This window comes from Geotrypetes seraphini, chromosome 2 (assembly GCF_902459505.1).
Source record: "Geotrypetes seraphini chromosome 2, aGeoSer1.1, whole genome shotgun sequence".
NCBI lineage: Eukaryota > Metazoa > Chordata > Amphibia > Gymnophiona > Dermophiidae > Geotrypetes > Geotrypetes seraphini.
In genome coordinates this window covers 255,798,727-255,816,555 of record NC_047085.1, presented here as the reverse complement: position 1 = coordinate 255,816,555, position 17,829 = coordinate 255,798,727, and the positions used below count along the sequence as shown (strand labels likewise).

Below are 17,829 nucleotides of genomic sequence, written 5' to 3'. Positions count from 1 at the left end.
AGAAAAAAAAAGGAAAATAGAGAAAAGGAAAGGTGATGGAGGAATAGATAGTGAAAGAAACATGGAGAACAGCATTGTTCAAGAGGCTGCCGCACTGAAGTGAGAGTAAATATAACCCAAAACCACAAGAAAAGAATTTGAAAATGCTGAGAAGATTGAAATCTAGAGAAAAGCTCAGGAGGTGACAAGAGAAGGGAATGAAAGTTAGCAGAAGACAGAATTACACATTTTTATTCTGAAACTAAATACATGTTTGGGAAAAAAGCAAAAATAAAAGAAGAAATGAGAGACAACAGAAACTAAGAGAGAGAGAGAGAGAGAGAGGAACCCCAGGGAAAGAGGAAACAAGCACCAGAGGTGAGAGAAGACAAACTGTTCTCCTCGCCTTAACTGACCACATCCTCACAGGAATTTGCAAACGTCCCTTCTTACTTCCAAAGCGGATTCTCCAAGTTCCAGAAATAACCGAAGAGGACAAGGACATTATTGCCCATCGAATCCAGGTAAGTCCTTATTTTCTTTTCGTTTGCTGTCAATAAAAGGCAAATCACTTCTGTATAGACACTCTTTATGAGATGATCCTCAACCTAGCATGGATCAGTTAGTTTATCTCATATATTATTTGGGGGGGAGTATAAACGAAGCACAAACAGGCAAAATCTAGAATCTTGCTCACCCTCTATAGAATAAAGAGTTCATTTGGTGGGAGACAGAAGGAGGTGGAAAAGTCCTTATGTTCAGTTAAATACAATGTTGTTGAAAGGGGGTCAGGATGACTCCTCCCCCCCGAAGACTTTGGGCTCCTTTTACAAAAGGCGCGCTAGCGGGGATAACGCGCGTGACTTTTCATCACACGCTAACCCCCGCGCTGGCCAAAAACTACCGCCTGCTTAAAAGGAGGCGGTGGCGGCTAGCGTGTCCGACGGTTTAGCACACGCTATTACGCAAAGTTAAACCGCTAGCGTGCCTTTGTAAAAGGAGTCCTTTTTTTCTCTTCATTCAGAGAGCTAGTACAGCTTGTACAAGAATGGGCAAACTTCCTCTACATGTTGCCTCAAAATCAGTGTACCCCCAACTGTGCACTACAGGGAGCATGAGAAAGGAATCGTGCCTCCGTGTCCATTTGTCATCCTTTCTGTTGAAGCTGGGTGCCAGGGGGTGTCAATTGTGATAGTGTGAGTGTGTGTTTTCTTAAATGTCAACACCTGTCTAACAACTGGACTTATGCCACCAAACTTATTTCACACAGGCCACCATATGACTTAAGTGAAAATGATTTTCAGTCACTTGCGACCTGTGTAGGATCCAAGTATAGTGAGAAAGGTAGCCTAGTCCTCTTTCACTCCATGATAGTAACCCGTTCCTCGTCTTCTCTTCAGACTGTGATCTGGGTTTAAAGATTTAATTATTCACCTGTCCAAATTTGAGCTCAAGTTGAGTAATTACAGCTTGGATGTTGTAAGTAATTTTATGCCTATGAAAGATGAAATCAGTGTGTCTCATGTTAGAGCTTTTCTCTGTAATTCTGCAGTACATCAGTGCCACATTTCTTTACGCTGCTGGACAAACAACACTTTAGAAAATTCCAGATTGAATCCGTATCCGACCTTTCACCTACTTAGGTTATTGGGACAGGGATTGGTGCAGGGTTGTTGGTCTTTTCCTCTCTAGGCCACCCCTCTGCAAAAACTGTGAAGACAAAAAGGTATCACTTTTTGAAGTGAATTCAATTGCGAACAAAAAACTATCCCCCCCTTCTCTTTTACAAAACTGCATGAGGTTTTTCTATCGCCGGCCGTGGCGGTATTAGCTCCGACTTTCATAGAATTCCTATGAGCATCGGAGCTAATACCGCTGCAGCCGGTGATAAAAAAAAAGCCTAACACAGCTTCATAAAAGAGGGGGGAGGGGTAAAATAACTTTTAATGCATATTTTCAGAAAATAGTTATCTATATATATAAAATCGGAGGTATGTATGTGTGTGTGTATGTGTGTGTGTGTATGTGCCGCGATCACGCAAAAACGGCTTGACCGATTTGAACGAAACTTGGTATGCAGATCCCTCACTACCTGGGGTGATATGTTCTGGGGGTCTCGCGGCCCACCTGCACACGTGGGCAGAGCTACAAACAGAAAATCAGATTTCACCCATTCATGTCAATGGAAAGGATGTAAAAAGCTGCCATTCTCACAGTAATTCCAACTATAAAACACTTTCTATGACACTATAACCACTAGGGACATCGTTTCTATTCTACCACGGACACCATACATATAGAGTTTGTATGTTCTAACTGTGTTTGTAACTGTTTCCTTCATGCACCCCAGTTCATAATGTTATTACATTACATGAGTACTCACATATGCTGAACTAGGAACACAGGTTCCATTCTGAACACATTATAATTTGAATATAGTACTTTTTATAAAGCTGTTAAAAATTAATTTCATTCACCACTATAAAGTATCTTTATTTGAATCCATTTACAGTGCTATTGCTATAATTAAATACCCGTGCAACGCCGGGGCATCAGCTAGTTATGAATATTTCTGGAAGGTTTGGCCAGAAGCACTGTTCAGAGGCAGGGATGAGGACCTAGTCTTGGATGGCTGAATTTTTTCATTGAGATCTTTAGTAAATCATAAGCATCATATGTAGCATTGAAAAGGAAGGTGTGAATTGGAGCTTTCAGTCATTATTAGACAGAAAAGTTCAGAGGGATTGTTGCTAAAACTGCATTACAATTTTAGCAAGAAGAACCCATCTAAGAAGTAGGCTTTTAAACAGCAGATGGTAGAGGAGCTGGCTTTGGGTATGTTTTGATAGGCATATGTCTGTGGAAAGGCTTTCGGATGTAACTAGCTTATGAATTTAACGATTATCCCAAAAAATGGCTGCTTGTCTCTCCTCAGGTGGTTTTCTGAAATTGTACCCATACCTCCAAGCTGTCATATTCCAACCTTGCCCATCATGTTCTGTTTAGGAACTGGCTCATTCACAGTCAACCCCGTGAGAGACTTTACTTGAGGACAGATTCATTTGCAGATTCACGAGGGCCAGATTTCGGCTGTATTTCATATCCCCCCCAAATCAAATTATTAATTCCTTTTACTAAGCTGCACTAAAAAGTGGCTTTAGTGCACTCTTAGGTGGGTCTTTCCAGTACGTTAAGGCAATTTTTAGTGCAGCCAGAAAATGGCCGATTTTCCGAATTAATGGCCATAGACCAATATTCAATCACAAAAATTTAGGGTCCCAACAGGTTGACAATATAACTTGATGAAATACTGTTGACAAAGGAGAGTGAACATATAACAACCAATGCTGCGGCTACAGCAGTATGAAGAAAAAAGTCTCAGAATAAAGTGGATGTCATAATCACAATAAATGCAGTGCTGCCACAAAGTCAGCCATAAAATCGTCACTGGCTCAATGTAAATTTTGTAATTTTTATTTTTATTTTTTTACTATTTCTTGCATTATACCTCTTCTATTGCTTATTCAACTTTTAAAGTATTCAGTGCTTCATTCTCTATTTTCAATGTTTTTCTTAAGCTTATTTTAAATAAATAAATAATTTCTAACTGAATAAATAATGTCCACTTTCACCTATTTCAACAATCAACTTATCTTAGTGGAATTCTTCAAGAGTAACTTCTTTTTAAACTCGGTTCGGGAGGGTTGGACCCAACATGTTTCGCATATCGCTTTTTCAAGGGTCCTCCTGCAACTGCCGGTGTCAGTTGTAGGAGGACCCTTGAAAAAGCGATAAAGTCAGTTATAGGCATAAAAAAAATCTCTAACCTTTTTCATCATAAACCTTGCAGAATAGCAGACACACTCATTACCAGGTTAAGGATGCATACACTGGAGTAATAAGGGTGTGTGTGGTGGGGGGAGGGGGTCTGTCCTGGGCATGGTCTTTGTAAAGGGCACATGCCTCATTCCACCCCCTCCTTCCTAACACCCTCTGCTGCGCGTGTGAGCCCCTTCCCTTCCCTCGTACCTCTTTCATTTTTCCCTCATGAGCAGCATTATGAACTTGCTGCCCACTTCGGTGTCACGCTATCTCTGATGTCATTTCTGGGATAACTGGCACACTGCGGGCAGCAAATTTGTGCTGTTGCTCTCATCTGGAAAATTAAAAGGTATAGGGGAAGGAAAGGGGGGCACGCACGAGCTTCAGGGGGGGTCAGGAAGGAGCGGGGGAGGGACTGGAGAAGAGGGTGGGAGAGGGGTGCCACTTACTGTCGCTGCGCCACTGGGTGCACATGAGGAGACTTATCTGATAAAGTCCTGTAAATACGGGCTCTCGGTACACCGACAAATGCGCACACAACTGCGCCCCGACAAATGCGCCCTGACAATTGTGTGCATGGACAAGTGCGTGTATGACAATTGCGCCCTGTGAAATGCGCACACCAATCTGAATCTTCCATAAGTGGATATCTGGAAGGCCCTGATTTGCTCAGACTCCGCAGGCCTCATCCCTTGGGAGGGGCTTAAGGCGCCAAAGGACGGAGCCTGAGGAGTCTGAGCAAATCAGGGTCTTCCAGATATCCACTTATGTAAAGGGTTCCCATAATCATAATGTAAACATTACCCTAACACTAGATACCACATGAAGATTTTAAGTGTAGTGTGTGTGTGTGTGTGTGGGGGGGGAGGGTTCCCCCCACCTCCCTCAAAAAAGAGGGTTACTCAAAAAGACAAAATAGTATTCGCTGTGGATTGTGATTGGGGAGCACAATTCTTGACATTTGACGAGTCACGTCCCATTCAGTGCGTGCATTAGCTATAAATTACAATATTATTATTAAGACTTAGCCAAAAGCAAAGTTTTATAAACTATAAAGAGTTTTACCTCATTCAAAATTGTCATTTCTTTAATAAGACATTAACTATTTTTTCTGAGGCCCTCCAAGTACTGACAAATCCAAAATGTGGCCCTGTAAAAGGTTTGAGTTTGAGACCACTGGTGTAGAAGGACTGAGGTTGAAGTAGACACTAAAGAAAGACACGGGACGGTTTCCTGGCCCGTGTCAGGTATTTTGGACTCAATAAAGTTTACAATTTGTTCATCTGGGATCTGCTCCTCGGCTTCTATTTGTCTACCGTTTTGCATATTATTTATACCTCTATTTTGGAACCGTGTCATTCTCTACATGGAGCCCTGTTACCATTCTAAGATTCTGCAGTAAGATAATAGCAGTAGTGCAGAGAAAAGCCCATTCTCATGGATGCCTTTCCCTTGCCTAAACTCTCCATCGGCTTTCTGTGGCCAGAGAGCTCCATGGAACAAGAAGGGGCAGGTAGAAAGGGCCAAGGTATTCTAGAGGTAACTAGGAATCAAAATAGGGGGGGGGGGGAGGCGAGAGGTGGTGGTGGGTACTGTGATCATCTGGGGCACCAAAGAGCAGTTGCCAAAGCAAAGCATTAGGTTCTGACAGCCACACAAACTCAATGAAGCCACAGTGTCTGCTTCTACTTGCAGAGAGGCTGGGCAGTTTTCAAATAGCTAATTTATCCCCCTTTTTACAATGCCACTTTAGGCTTTTTTATCGTTGGCCATGGTGGCATTAGTTCTGATGCTCATAGAATTCCTATGAGTGTCGGAGCTATTACTACTGCGGTCGGCAATAAAAAAGCTTAACCCAGCTTCATAAAAGGAGGGGGAGGGGGTGTTACTTAGGTAAATAGCTATTTATTCAGGGTAGTATCTAATTATCCCCCCTCCTTTCCAATACAGAAAAAGAAAACAATACTTATACATATATGTTTAACTCTATGTCAGCAATAAGTTTCAAGTTTAATAGTTTCTTCGATTTGTTCGCATAATCCAATTTCAATGCGATTTACATCAGTTAGAAATCAAATCAAATAATAACATCCACATACATGACATACACTGCTAATTGACAATAGAACATTAGGAGGGGAGGTAACTTAATTACAATAATAAAAAAATAAAACCAGAAATAAAATCGGGTATAGGATTAGGACACCTGGGTTGGAAAACAAATACCCACATATTTCTATGACCTCCTCATCCTAACCTAAAGTATAATAAGACTGATCTATGAGCAAATACAGCATAGCTAATATGAAGCATCAACAAGGCAAAGTCAATTTTCTAAGCTCAACATAGCTAAACAATAAACATAGCTTCAAGTAGGGGTAAGATGTGTTATAGTATTACCATATTTATGATTCAAGAGAAACAGAATTAAATGCCTACATAAACAGTAATATATCAGTTGTCCAAAATAGGGTAATGTGAAAGTAATAATCAGCTTTGTATCATATAAATGTCATGAGAGAGTACACAGGAAACTAATAGTTACAATTATTTCTTACAGGTTCCCATAGCTTAGTAAAATTCTTAGTGGACCATTAATTTTTCCGCAAATACCTTTTCGTATTTAAAAGACATGCACACTGAATTCCACCACATGTTTGAATCAACCTCTTTCCATGATGATAATCGCTAGGTATAAAAGGATACGTAGTAGTTTAGCTTTATGGTCATCCATTGATAGTGACGACTCAGATTCACATAACCCCGTTATTTAAATATTCAAAGTCACTTTATCATTAATGTCTAGTATAGAGTATATCGTTTTCCATACCGAGGTCCAGTATGTTTGCAGTAGTTCACAATCATAGAGCCTATGTGGCAGTGAGCCTGGAGCTTTATTGAAGGACCAGCATTTATCAGATTGATCTACATTTAGTTTGGCTAACTTATGTGGGGTCCAGTGAGCGCGGTGCAAAACAAAGTAGATGGATTGTAGGAGCGAGGCAGATTTTAAGGTTTTAAATGCTTGTATCCAAACCATTTTCCAACTGTCAGAATCAATAGTCGTGCCGAAATTTGCAGTCTAAGCATCAAATATATGGAAAAGGCAATATTGGAGTATTTAGAAATAATGTTTAATATTTAAAAACATGATGCTCAAGTGTGCATTTGCAGGATCATTCTGAGGTGTGCGTGTGGGGGGGGGGAATGTTAGGGTGATCCCAAGGTGCGAAAGATAATTGATGGGGGGACAGCTAAAGGTTTACCTGCAGCACCTAATTCCCTTGCACTGGCTCTGGATGTTCTCCCACCCTTGAAGCCCTCCGTTTACCTCCTCCCTTTTTATCATACTACTAATGTCCTCTCCTATTTATTCTTTCTTTTATTTCCATCACTCATTCAAGTCTGTTATTTCCCTCTTTCTTCATATAAATGTTTACAAGTTCCTGTTCTTCCCCATGTTTCCAGTTTCAGGTTCCTCCTCTGTCCCCCTTACCAACCCCTTCAGGTTATATTCCCTTTCAATTCCATCCCTTTCTCTCTCTCTCATGTCCTTCTTAAGTTTCTGTCCTCTTCTCTTTTTTTCCAGGTTCTGATCCTCTCTCTGTTTCCTTTTCCTCTCCCCAAGTTCCTTCTCTTCTCCCTTTTGTTTTCGATTTTGCACTACGAAGGAGCTAACTCGACTCGTTTACTAGTCTACTAAATCGCCTTTTTATCCAGTTGTAATCCATATGGTACCCTAGAATGTGATCCTAACACCTTTTAGGACCCCTGAGGAAGGAGTGTTTTTTCAAAACACGGACTGTGTCAGGTCTCGTTTCATCACCTAATTGGACCATATTTTGGATACAAACTCTTATTGTTCAAAGTAATGTTTTTTGATTAAAGACTTGGCATCTTGTACATCATCTCTGCAGTCTTTTCCTTTGTTCCTTCTCTTCTCCTTCCAGCTCTCAGGTTCTTAATCTTCTCCCTTCTTTAATCTCCTCCCCTTTCAAGTTCTTTACTTTCCTCATTTACCCTTTGGGATTTTTCCTTCCTTCTCCATTTCAGGGTTCTCTTATTCTCTCCCTCCCTCTGGTTTCTCTCCTTTCCCTATCCCCCTTTGTTCTTTCTTTCCCCCTATTTTTCATGTATGTCTTTTCCCTAGGCTGCTGCAAGACAGCTGTGCAGGTACACAGTGAGCATGGGTACCTGGATCCCTGTCTGCTCCTACCCTTTCACAAGTTTCCTTGCCAAATGGGAAGCGGGGGTAAAATTGGGCAAAGTCAATGTTCTCATCAGTACTGCCTTTGCTATTACTGCTGTGGTGGAAAAGCAGTCAGTAGGTGGGATAATACAAAAGTAATTGTTCGGCTCAGGCATGAGCAAATCTTGGTCCTTAAGGGAGACAACACATTCAGGTATTCAGGATTTCCCCAGTGAATATGCATGAGATCTATTTGACCACCCCTGGTTTAGCTGAACCTCCTAAAAGTAGAATTACAGTATTTTTACCTGCATTAGCTAAATAAAAGCAGAGAAAGTGATGGGATAGGTTCTGCTTGGCTGCAACTAAACTTTCTTGTCCTACTGTTGGCAGAGCTGAGGTGAGAAAATTGTGAGGATGAAGTACTGACCTGTACCATCTTTGCTGAAGCCCTGAGGGTGACAAAAGGGAAGTAATAACAATATGGGGAAAAGGAAGTGAGGAGACGAGATGGGGCAGAGGCAGTGACACTAGAGAAATTTTTAGGTAACGGAGGATGATATAAAGGCTTAATGAAAGGTTATAAATCCTTTCCTTTTCACTAGGGATGCAATACTGGGCCCAGGATTTGGGCAAAGATAATTCAAAGGAGGATCTTCAGGTTGAGGTGGAAAGGGGAAAGGACCTTGTATAGATCGTCAGTGGCGGGAAAAATGTTTTAAAATGTTGCACCAAATGCGTATGTTTCCAAAATGGGTATACAGGGCCAAGGTTACAGACTCAGAGACCCTGAAGGGGGTGTGTGGGATTGTCCACAAAGAAGGACCTTTTGATTGCCCTTATAGAGAACAGAATTGAAAAGAAACCTAAGGTGCGTCTCTTGAATATGGATATGGGGGAGGAGCTTTCCCTGTGTTTGAATAACCTTATTGTGTTACAAAAGCGTGTTAAATTGCTAAAAAAAAAAAAAAAGTGGATCGATGATACATTGGATAGAAGATTCCCAAATACATACTCTAGTATTATTGTGTAACCAAATGCATGAGTTCCTCAGAATGGATAGCATGACGTTGTGACATGCACGGCAGTGGGCAGAGAGGCAGTTTTCTTAAGGTATGGGAACCTTTCCTGATGTCTTTGATACTACATCTGGCACAATTTGGTAGTGTGAGCAGCAATATTTCTCTGGGATGGGGAGGGTGGGAAGGGAGGAGGGTAGGTGGGATGACATCCATAAAGCATGGCACGTTGTAATTATGGCTGTGTTATATAACTGGTGTTGCAAAGTAGTTGTATAAAAGCTTGTGGCATGCTTTAGTTTGGAACAACGGGGCTCAATAAAAAAAAAACCCAAACATAACAGAGGATGCTGAAAGCTACTGATAGCACCAATTCAGGAAGTGCAACTCCCTAAAGCAGAGGGTAGTTAAAGCTAGACCCTCAGCACCCTGAGGGTGTGGTTTCAAATCCCACACTGCTCAATGTGACCCTGGGCAAGTCACTTAATCCCCCCATTGCCCCAGGTACATTCGATAGATTGAGAGCCCAGTGGGACAGACAGGAAAAATTCATGTAAACTATTCTGAGCTTCCCTGGGAGAACGGTATAGAAAATTGAATGGAGATGGAAATGCAGGAAGAGAGGTGAAAACCTAAGAAGAATAAATGAGAGGGATGAAAAAGTAACAAAACAAAGGAGAGAAATACGGACACAGGAAAATAAATTGTGACTAAAGGACCTAGAGAATGATTCAGAATAAAATAAACCAGAGGCGTGGGTGAAAGAGAGGGGGGAGAGGAGATAGGAGAACAAGGGGAAAATAAGCAGTCAGAATGAAGAGACACAACAAAGGGGAAGGAGGGAAGGACTCACAGGTGGAGACAGAACAGAGAAAGCGCATGGCAAAAGAAGAACACAAAAATAGGAGAACAGGGGAAATGCAGAAAACAAAGAAATCAACGTGGAAATTCATGAGGGTAAAAAGAGACTAACCAAATGTTAGGCAAAGTATTTGACTTTTGGCTTCAGCACTTTGGTATGAAAGAACATTTTAATTTAGCTCTGGGTCAAATCTACATATTATTACTACTACTATTTATTATTTCTATAGCCCTACCAGATAAACGCAGCGCTGTACATTAAACACACAATAGACGGTCCCTGCTCAAAAGAGCTTACATTCTAATTATGACAGACACACAGGACAAAAGGGGGAGTTGGGACACAGGATGGATCCGTATACAGTATACTTTTCATGAAGGGGGATACAATGGAATGAAGATATAGAAAGAGTAGGGGCTGCAGAAGGAATGAGAAACAGATATGGTGCATTACAAGTTGGAAGCGTAAGGACCTAAATGCACCTTTGAAAAAGTGGGCTTTGAGCCTGGACTTGAATATCGTCAGAGATGGGGCTTGGTATACTGATTCAAGCAGGTTATATAACATACTCTATATTAGTGGTCTCAAACTCAAACCTTTTGCAGGACCACATTTTGGATTTGTAGGTACTTGGAGGGCCTCAGAAAAAATAGTTAATGTCTTATTAAAGAAATTACAATTTTGCATGAGGTACACCTCTTTATAGTTTATAAATCTTTCCTTTTGGCTAAGTCTTAATAATAATATTGTAATTTATAGTTAAAGAGACATATGATCAAGAAACTGTTTTATTTTACTTTTGTGATTATGATAAACATACCGAGGACCTCAAAATAGTACCTGGCAGGCTGCGAGTTTGAGACCACTGCTCTATATGTATACCGCTTTAGTTGTACTTCAGAAAGGTGGTGTATCAAATTCATTATTTTTTACCCTTTTTCAATGGTAGATCATGGTGAGTTCCATTCGGGTAAAACTGGGTATTTTCTAGGGTACTATATAACTCCAGGAAAGGAGGATGGATAGAGACATCTAGGTTTATTTCCATTGAAAGCAACGGAAGCAGACAGGGAAAAATGCTTGATTACCTTAATAAATTCATGTAAACCTTTCTGAGCTCCCTTGGGAAAAAGGTATGGGAAATTGAATAAATAAATGAATAAAAACCTGGATGTCTCAATCTATCCTCCTTTTTCTGGAGCCATACGATAACCCTGATGGTTCCCTGTCCCCAAGGAGCTCACAGTCTGTTTGTACCTAAGGCAGTGGAAGATTTGGAAATTTGCTCAGGATCATAGGGGGGACCCCTGAGAGCCTTAAGATTTTTGAGATAAGTGTGCATAGCATCATTCTTCCATTGAGAGATATTTTTGCATAAGGGATTTTGAATATTTCATGTTGAGCTTGTAAAAACAATTCAACATTTTACCAGTGGTCAGAAAGTGATTTTTCACGTACCAATGCAATGACTGGACGGTAAACTCTTCCCTTAAGAGGAGGTTTTCACCCCCTCTTCAGAGTTTCACTTTTCTGAGCATTTTTTTCAGAGTGTTAGCTGCTTTCTCCTCACTGGTATTTATCACCATTACAGTCAGTCTCCTGTTATTGATACATCCATCTTTAGCATTAACTTTTAACATTCAGCTTTCTTCCATTTTTCTGCTTTCTTCTCCAAATCTATCTACTTTTCCATTCTATCCATGTGTACCATCTCCTCCCTCTTTCATCTCCCATATTTCCATCTATCCATATGAAGCATTTCTTCTTATCTCTTCCCTGCCACACCCATTGCTGTGCACCATCTCCTCCCTCTGTCTCCCCTTCCCCTCTATCCCTGTGTACCATCTCATCCCTCTCTTTCTCTCTCCTGTGGTTAGACATCTCTGTCTTCCCCCTTCCCCCCTCCCGGTCTTGCATCTTTCTCCTCTTCTTCCATAGCCTGGAATCTCTTTCCTCTCCTTCCCATAGCCTGGAATCTCTCTCCTCTCCCATGATGTGGCATCTCTCTCTCCTTCTCTCCCTCTTCCCATGGTCTAACATCTTGCTCCTTTCTCCTCTCCTTCCTGCAGTCTGGCATCTCTCTCCTATCCATTCCATGGTCTGGCATCTCTCTCTCCTTCCCATTTCAGTGGTCTGACATCTCTCTCTTTCCTCCTTCCATCACCCTTCTCTGGAATCTCTCCCTTCTTTGAGTCATCTCTCCTCCGTCCCAGTGTAACATTTCTCCCTCCTTCCCTCCTCTCCACCACTATCATGTCCAACAATTCTCCCTCTTTCTTCCTTTCCCCATGTATACCATCTCTCTTTCCCTCCTACATCTATGTCCAACAATTCTCTTTTTCTCTTCCCTCACCCACCAGCAGCATCTCTCTTTCCCTCCCTTCCCACCACCCCACTCATGCAACTCTTTTTCCCTTCCTTCCTAACCCCCAGCCTGTACAGCATCTGTCCTTCCCTGCCTTCCCAAACCCCTCCCAATCCATGCAATATCTGTCCTTCTTGCTTTTCCCCTCCTGCAGCCTGTGCAGCATCTGTCCTTCCATTATCCCTAACCCCTCCGTCAGCTGGATCCTGTGGTACGACCTCTCCCCAATTCCCAACTCCCTTATCTACCACCTCCCTGCCACTGCAATTTAAATCTTTGAGCAGGCGGCAGCACAACAAAACCAGCCTCCCGCCGTTGGCCTGCCCACAAAGTGTTCTTTCTGCAGCACTTCCTCTTCCCGCATAGGCAGGATGCTGTAGAAAGAATACTTCTGGGGCAGGCAGATGGCGGGAATCTGGCTTTGTTGCGCTGTTGACTCTTGAAGATTTTAAATTACAGCAGTGGGGAGGTGGTAGGTAGGGGAGTCAGGAGAGCCATACTTCCAATTGCCAATTTCGGGGGAGGCCATGACCCCTGTGACCCCCCCCTGTTTTGACACCTATGAGCAGCAGAATTTGAACCTGGCTTCACTGGTTGCCAGCCTGATGCTCTGACCATTGGGCTATTCTTCCCCTCCTACCACTTGTACATTTGTAAAACCTGTGCATTTCACTTAGCCTGGACTGCTATTTTAGTCACCTGCACATAGCACTTTTTTTGTTCTTGGCTCAGAAGTTTCCACTTGAAGCTGGAAAGTAGATTTGGAATTAGAAACCCAGCTAACAATGCCAGGGGGGTCATAGGCAGTCCTATGCATATTGTTAAAATATTTCTGTGGGTTTTTAAATGTGATATTCCTATCCAGATGGCTATTCTATAAATAAATGACCACATGTACTGATGTGCTAGTTAGACTGCACGGAGCAGTTGTCTTTATATTTTCCCTATCCCTTCTCGGCACCTAGATCTGCACTGTGATTTTCCCCCCTCCCCCTCCCTGCCTGATTCAACACTACCAATGTGAGGAGATGGTGGGCATGGGAAGCAATTTTCATGCCTCTCCATATTTGCACCCTGAGCAGCTGCACGGTTTGCATAGTTTCAAGTTTATTAAATTTTGATTTTACGCAATATCCAATATTTCAATGCGTATTACATAATTGTAAAAGCCAGGGATGACAAATACAAATAAGACTATTATACAGACTAATCATTATGTTCTATTAATACAAACTGAAACAAGTAGGTAAAAGGCAGAAATACAATTTATAAAATTAATTAAAAAAAGAATAAATAAAAAAAAGAAAAAGAAAAACATTTAAGGTTTGTACATAAGGATAGGGAGATGCAGAGCTGTCCCCTTCCCTCTGCTGCCTCTCTCCCCATCCAAACCTCTAGCCTTTTCCCTCAATATCTGTTTCTCAGCTGCTCTTATTAGTATGTCCCCCCCCCCCCCAGTCTCCAATTCCTGGCCTCTCCACCTCCCTTGGCTAGTTTCAGCGATGAGAATTCATCCGCGAATTCATCTGCTGTCAGCTCGCTGCAGTCCCTCTCGGCTGGAATTTTCTAACTTGTGGTCTGGACACTCACTTCTCAGATCACAGACTGGCGACTTTTTCTGTTTGGATGATGTGTGAATTCAGTCCAGTTATCATTATTTTGCTGCTTATTGCTCACTCTAGCCACCTCCCAGCAGCTTTTGCACTCTGATTCCTGCTCTCCAACCCCTTTCTCACTCTCTGCCAGTGTCAAAGTGCCTGCTGGTCGTCTAGATCTCCAGAGACTGGTGATGGTGCGGGAGCAGTAGCACAGACTCCCGTTGCTGTTTGCACTTTGGTGCCGACTCCTCTGATTTACAATATGTATAGCTTGTGACCATTAAGATTCCTGTCAAATTTATCACCGTTCCCGTCGGATAACTGGGGGAAACCATCTCCATGTCATTCTTTACGGAAAGAGGGAAAAATCAGAGTATGAATGCCCATCGGGTAACATATAAACTATGTCTGCTTACATTTAAAGCCCTTCTTTTTAAAACTCCAGCTTTCATCTACAAGTTACTAATTCCTTACACTTCCAATCGAACATTAAGATCCGCTGAACAGCATTTGCTGACGATTCCTTCCCTTAGAATTATTAATACTAGATGACAGTCGATCTTTTCAGTCACGGCCCCCCAAACTTGGAATTCTCTCCCTAGCCACTTAAGGGAAGAACCCAATATAGAAAAATTCAAAGGTAAACTAAAGAGCTTTCTCTATAAAGATGCCTTTGTAAATTAGTCATTTAGTCTTCAAACTAATTTTATTCTTTTCTCTACAATTTTATTGAAGTAATTTTTATCTTCCCTCTCCTTATGCATCTCCCTTATTTGTTTCTTTAACTTTTAAACAAATTGTAACTCTCATCCATCCCCTCCCTTATGTTCCTAGTTTTGTTAAATTTGTCAATAGTCTCGTTCGTCTTAGTCTTGTTATTTATTGTATTATTCCCCTTATTTTGTAATTTTATTATTATGTACATCGCTTAGAATTTAGATTAAGCGATTAATCAAATTATTATTAAACTTGAAACTTGCACAGCCACTACTGCTACTATTAATTATTTCTATAGTACTACTAGACGTACGCAGGACTTTACAGAGTCACAAAGAAGAAAACAGTCCCTGACCCTCAAGCATTGCATTGAAGAATGCTGGAGTAGAAGGACTGAGTTGAGAAAGGGATAGACACTAAAGAATGGCACAGGATGGTTTCCCATGTGCCATAGAAACATGATGGAAGATAAAGGTCAAATGGCTCATCCAGTTTGCCCATCCGCAGTAACCATTATCTCTTCCTCGCTCTAAGAGATCCCACGTATCTATCCCAGGCTTTCTTGAAATCAGGCATAGTATCTGTCTCCACCACCTCTACTGGGAGACTGTTCCACGCATCTAACACCTTTTCTGTAAAATAGTATTTCCTTAGATTACTCCTAAGCCTATCATCTCTTAACTTCTAATCTAATCTTTGATTTTTTTAATACCGATTCATCCCAACAGGAGAGCTCAACTCGGTTAACAAAACATTAATAAAATTATACAGGAGATTAGAACAGAAACTATATCTTTTAGGCCAGAATTTTATCTTTTATAATTGATGATTTGAAAAAGAAGGATCATTAGTACATTTCTGAAATAAATATGTCTTCAGTACTATACGAAAAGTGGGTAGATGAGAGAGAACTCTAATTATAGAAGGAAGGTCATTCCAAACTTTTACGAATAAAAAAGAAAATGATTGACAAAAATTGGCCATAGTTTTTATTCCTTTAACAGTGGGAAAGCCAAGTTTATATTTCTGAGAGCTCCTAGAATTAGAGATTTCTTGTGAATGAAATGAGACTGGAACCAAAGGAGAAAAAATACCATATAGGATTTTGAAAATTACAGTTGCACATTTAAATTGGATTCTCCAGTAACAAGAAGCCAGTGAAGGGATCTCAGCAAAGGTGTGACATGATCATATTTATATGTACCGTATATCAGTTTAGCTGCCGTATTCTGGATAAGTTGTAGCCTCCTCAAATTACATCCTATGCCCTCTCATTCCAGAGCTTCCTTTTAAATGAAAGAGAATCGACTCATGCGCATTTACATCATGTAGGTATTTAAATGTCTCTATCATATCTCCCCTCTCCCGGCTTTCCTCCAAAGTATACAGATTGAGATCTTTAAGTCTGTCCCAATACACCTTATCACGAAGACCACACCCCATTTTAGTAGCCTTCCTCTGGACCAGCTCCATACATTATATATCTTTCTGAAGATGCTGCCTCCAGAATTGTACACAATATTCTAAATGAGGTTTCACAAGAGTCTTATACAGGGGCATCAATACCTCCTTTTTCCTACTGGCCATACATCTTCCTATGCAACCTAGCATCCTTCTAGCTTTCGCCATCACCTTTTCAACCTGTTTGGCCACCTTAAGATCATCACATACAATCACACCCCTCTCTTCTGTCGTGTACATAAGTTCTTCACCCCCTAAACTGTACCGTTCTCTCAGGCTTTTGCAAGCCAAATGCATGACCTTGCATTTCTTAGCATTAAATTTTAGCTGCCAAATTTCAGATCATTCTTCAAGCTTTGCCAGGTCTTTCTTCATGTTATTTACACCAACCGGTGTGTCTACTCTGCTGCAGATTTTGGTATCATCTGCAGAAGCAAATCTTACCTGACAGCCCTTCAGCAATATCGTTTATAAAAATGTTAAAAAGAATAGGCCCAAGAACAGAACCTTGAGGCACACCACCAGTAACATCCCTTTCCTCAGAGTGATCTCCATTGATCACTACCAGGGCCGCCATCAGGGCAGTACTACCAGTCCTGCATTCAGGGGCCCGGAGGTGACAGGGGGCCCGAGCTCCCCCAGGGTCCTAGGCAGTGTTCCCTCTAAGGCAGCAGTCTCAAACACGCGGCCCGTGTGTGGCTCTCCAGGTTTTATTTGTGGCCCGCGGTCTGGAGGCGATCATTCTTCCTTTTGGAGCAGCAGCCGGCTCGTTCGTTCAAAGCCGCGGGTTGGCGGGTTGGCTATCCATTCCTGCATCGGAAGCCTCTCTGATGTCACAACATCAGAGAGGCTTCAGACGCAGGCGCGGATCTCGCAAGGAGCCGCCACCCGCGGCTTTGAACGAATGAACCGGCCAGACACGCTGCTGCTCCAGTGGCGTACCAAGAGGGGGCGGTCAACTGTTCTCCTTAGCGTGCGGCTCGTCTAGAGCAGTGGTGCCCAACCTGCTTCCCTTCTCACTGCTGCCATCGGGGATCAGGCCGGCACCGTGTCTGGCCGACCAACTCTCGCGGCGGCCCGACGTCAATTCTGAAGTCGAGAGGACGTTCTGGCTAGCCAATCGCTGCCTGGCTGCCCGGAACGTCCTTTCCGACGTTAGAATTGATGTCGGGCGGCGAGAGTTGATCGGCCCCGTGCAGAAGAGAAGCAGGGAGATTTCGGCCTGTTCCCGATTGCGACAGCGGCAGCGGCAGCGGCAGCAGCCTATTCCGCGGCGGTGGTGACATGGGGGAGGCAGGAAGGAAGAAAGAAAGGTGTGGGGGGGACAGGGAGCCAGAAAAAAAGCAAAAAATGGGGCACGGAGGAAGGAAGGAAGAAAGAAAGAAGGGGGGGGGGGACAGGGAACCAGAAACAAAGCAAAAAAATGGGGCACAGAATCAGAGAAAGACAGACATAGAGAAAGAAAGAAAAAGTTGGGGGAGGAAATGAGGTCTGGAGGAGAGGAAGCATACAGGAGGCTGAAAGAAGGGAAGAAATATTGGATGCACAGTCAGAAGAATAAAGTGCAACCAGATGAAATTACTAAACAAAGGTAGGAAAATGATTTTATTTTCAATTTAGTGATCAAAATGTGTCTGAATTTATATATGCTGTCTATATTTTGCACTATGGCCCCCTTTTACTAAATTGCAATAGTGTTTTTTAGTGCAGGGAGCCTATGAGCGTCGAGAGCAGCGCTGGGCATTTAGCGCAGTTCCCTGCGCTAAAAACTGCTATTGTGGTTTAATAAAAAGGATGGGGGGTATATTTGTCTATTT

General features: G+C 42.1%; 1 protein-coding gene across 1 annotated transcript in view; it reads left to right on the top strand.

Annotated features, from left to right (window-relative positions):
* Positions 1-466: 466 nt before the first annotated feature.
* Positions 467-17,829, top strand: part of KCNJ4 (potassium inwardly rectifying channel subfamily J member 4) — a 230,466-nt gene continuing 213,103 nt past the window's right edge. Inside the window, exon 1 of the mRNA XM_033933606.1 lies at positions 467-503. The gene's annotated coding sequence lies outside the window, so the exon portion shown is untranslated. The remainder of the gene's footprint in view (positions 504-17,829) is intronic.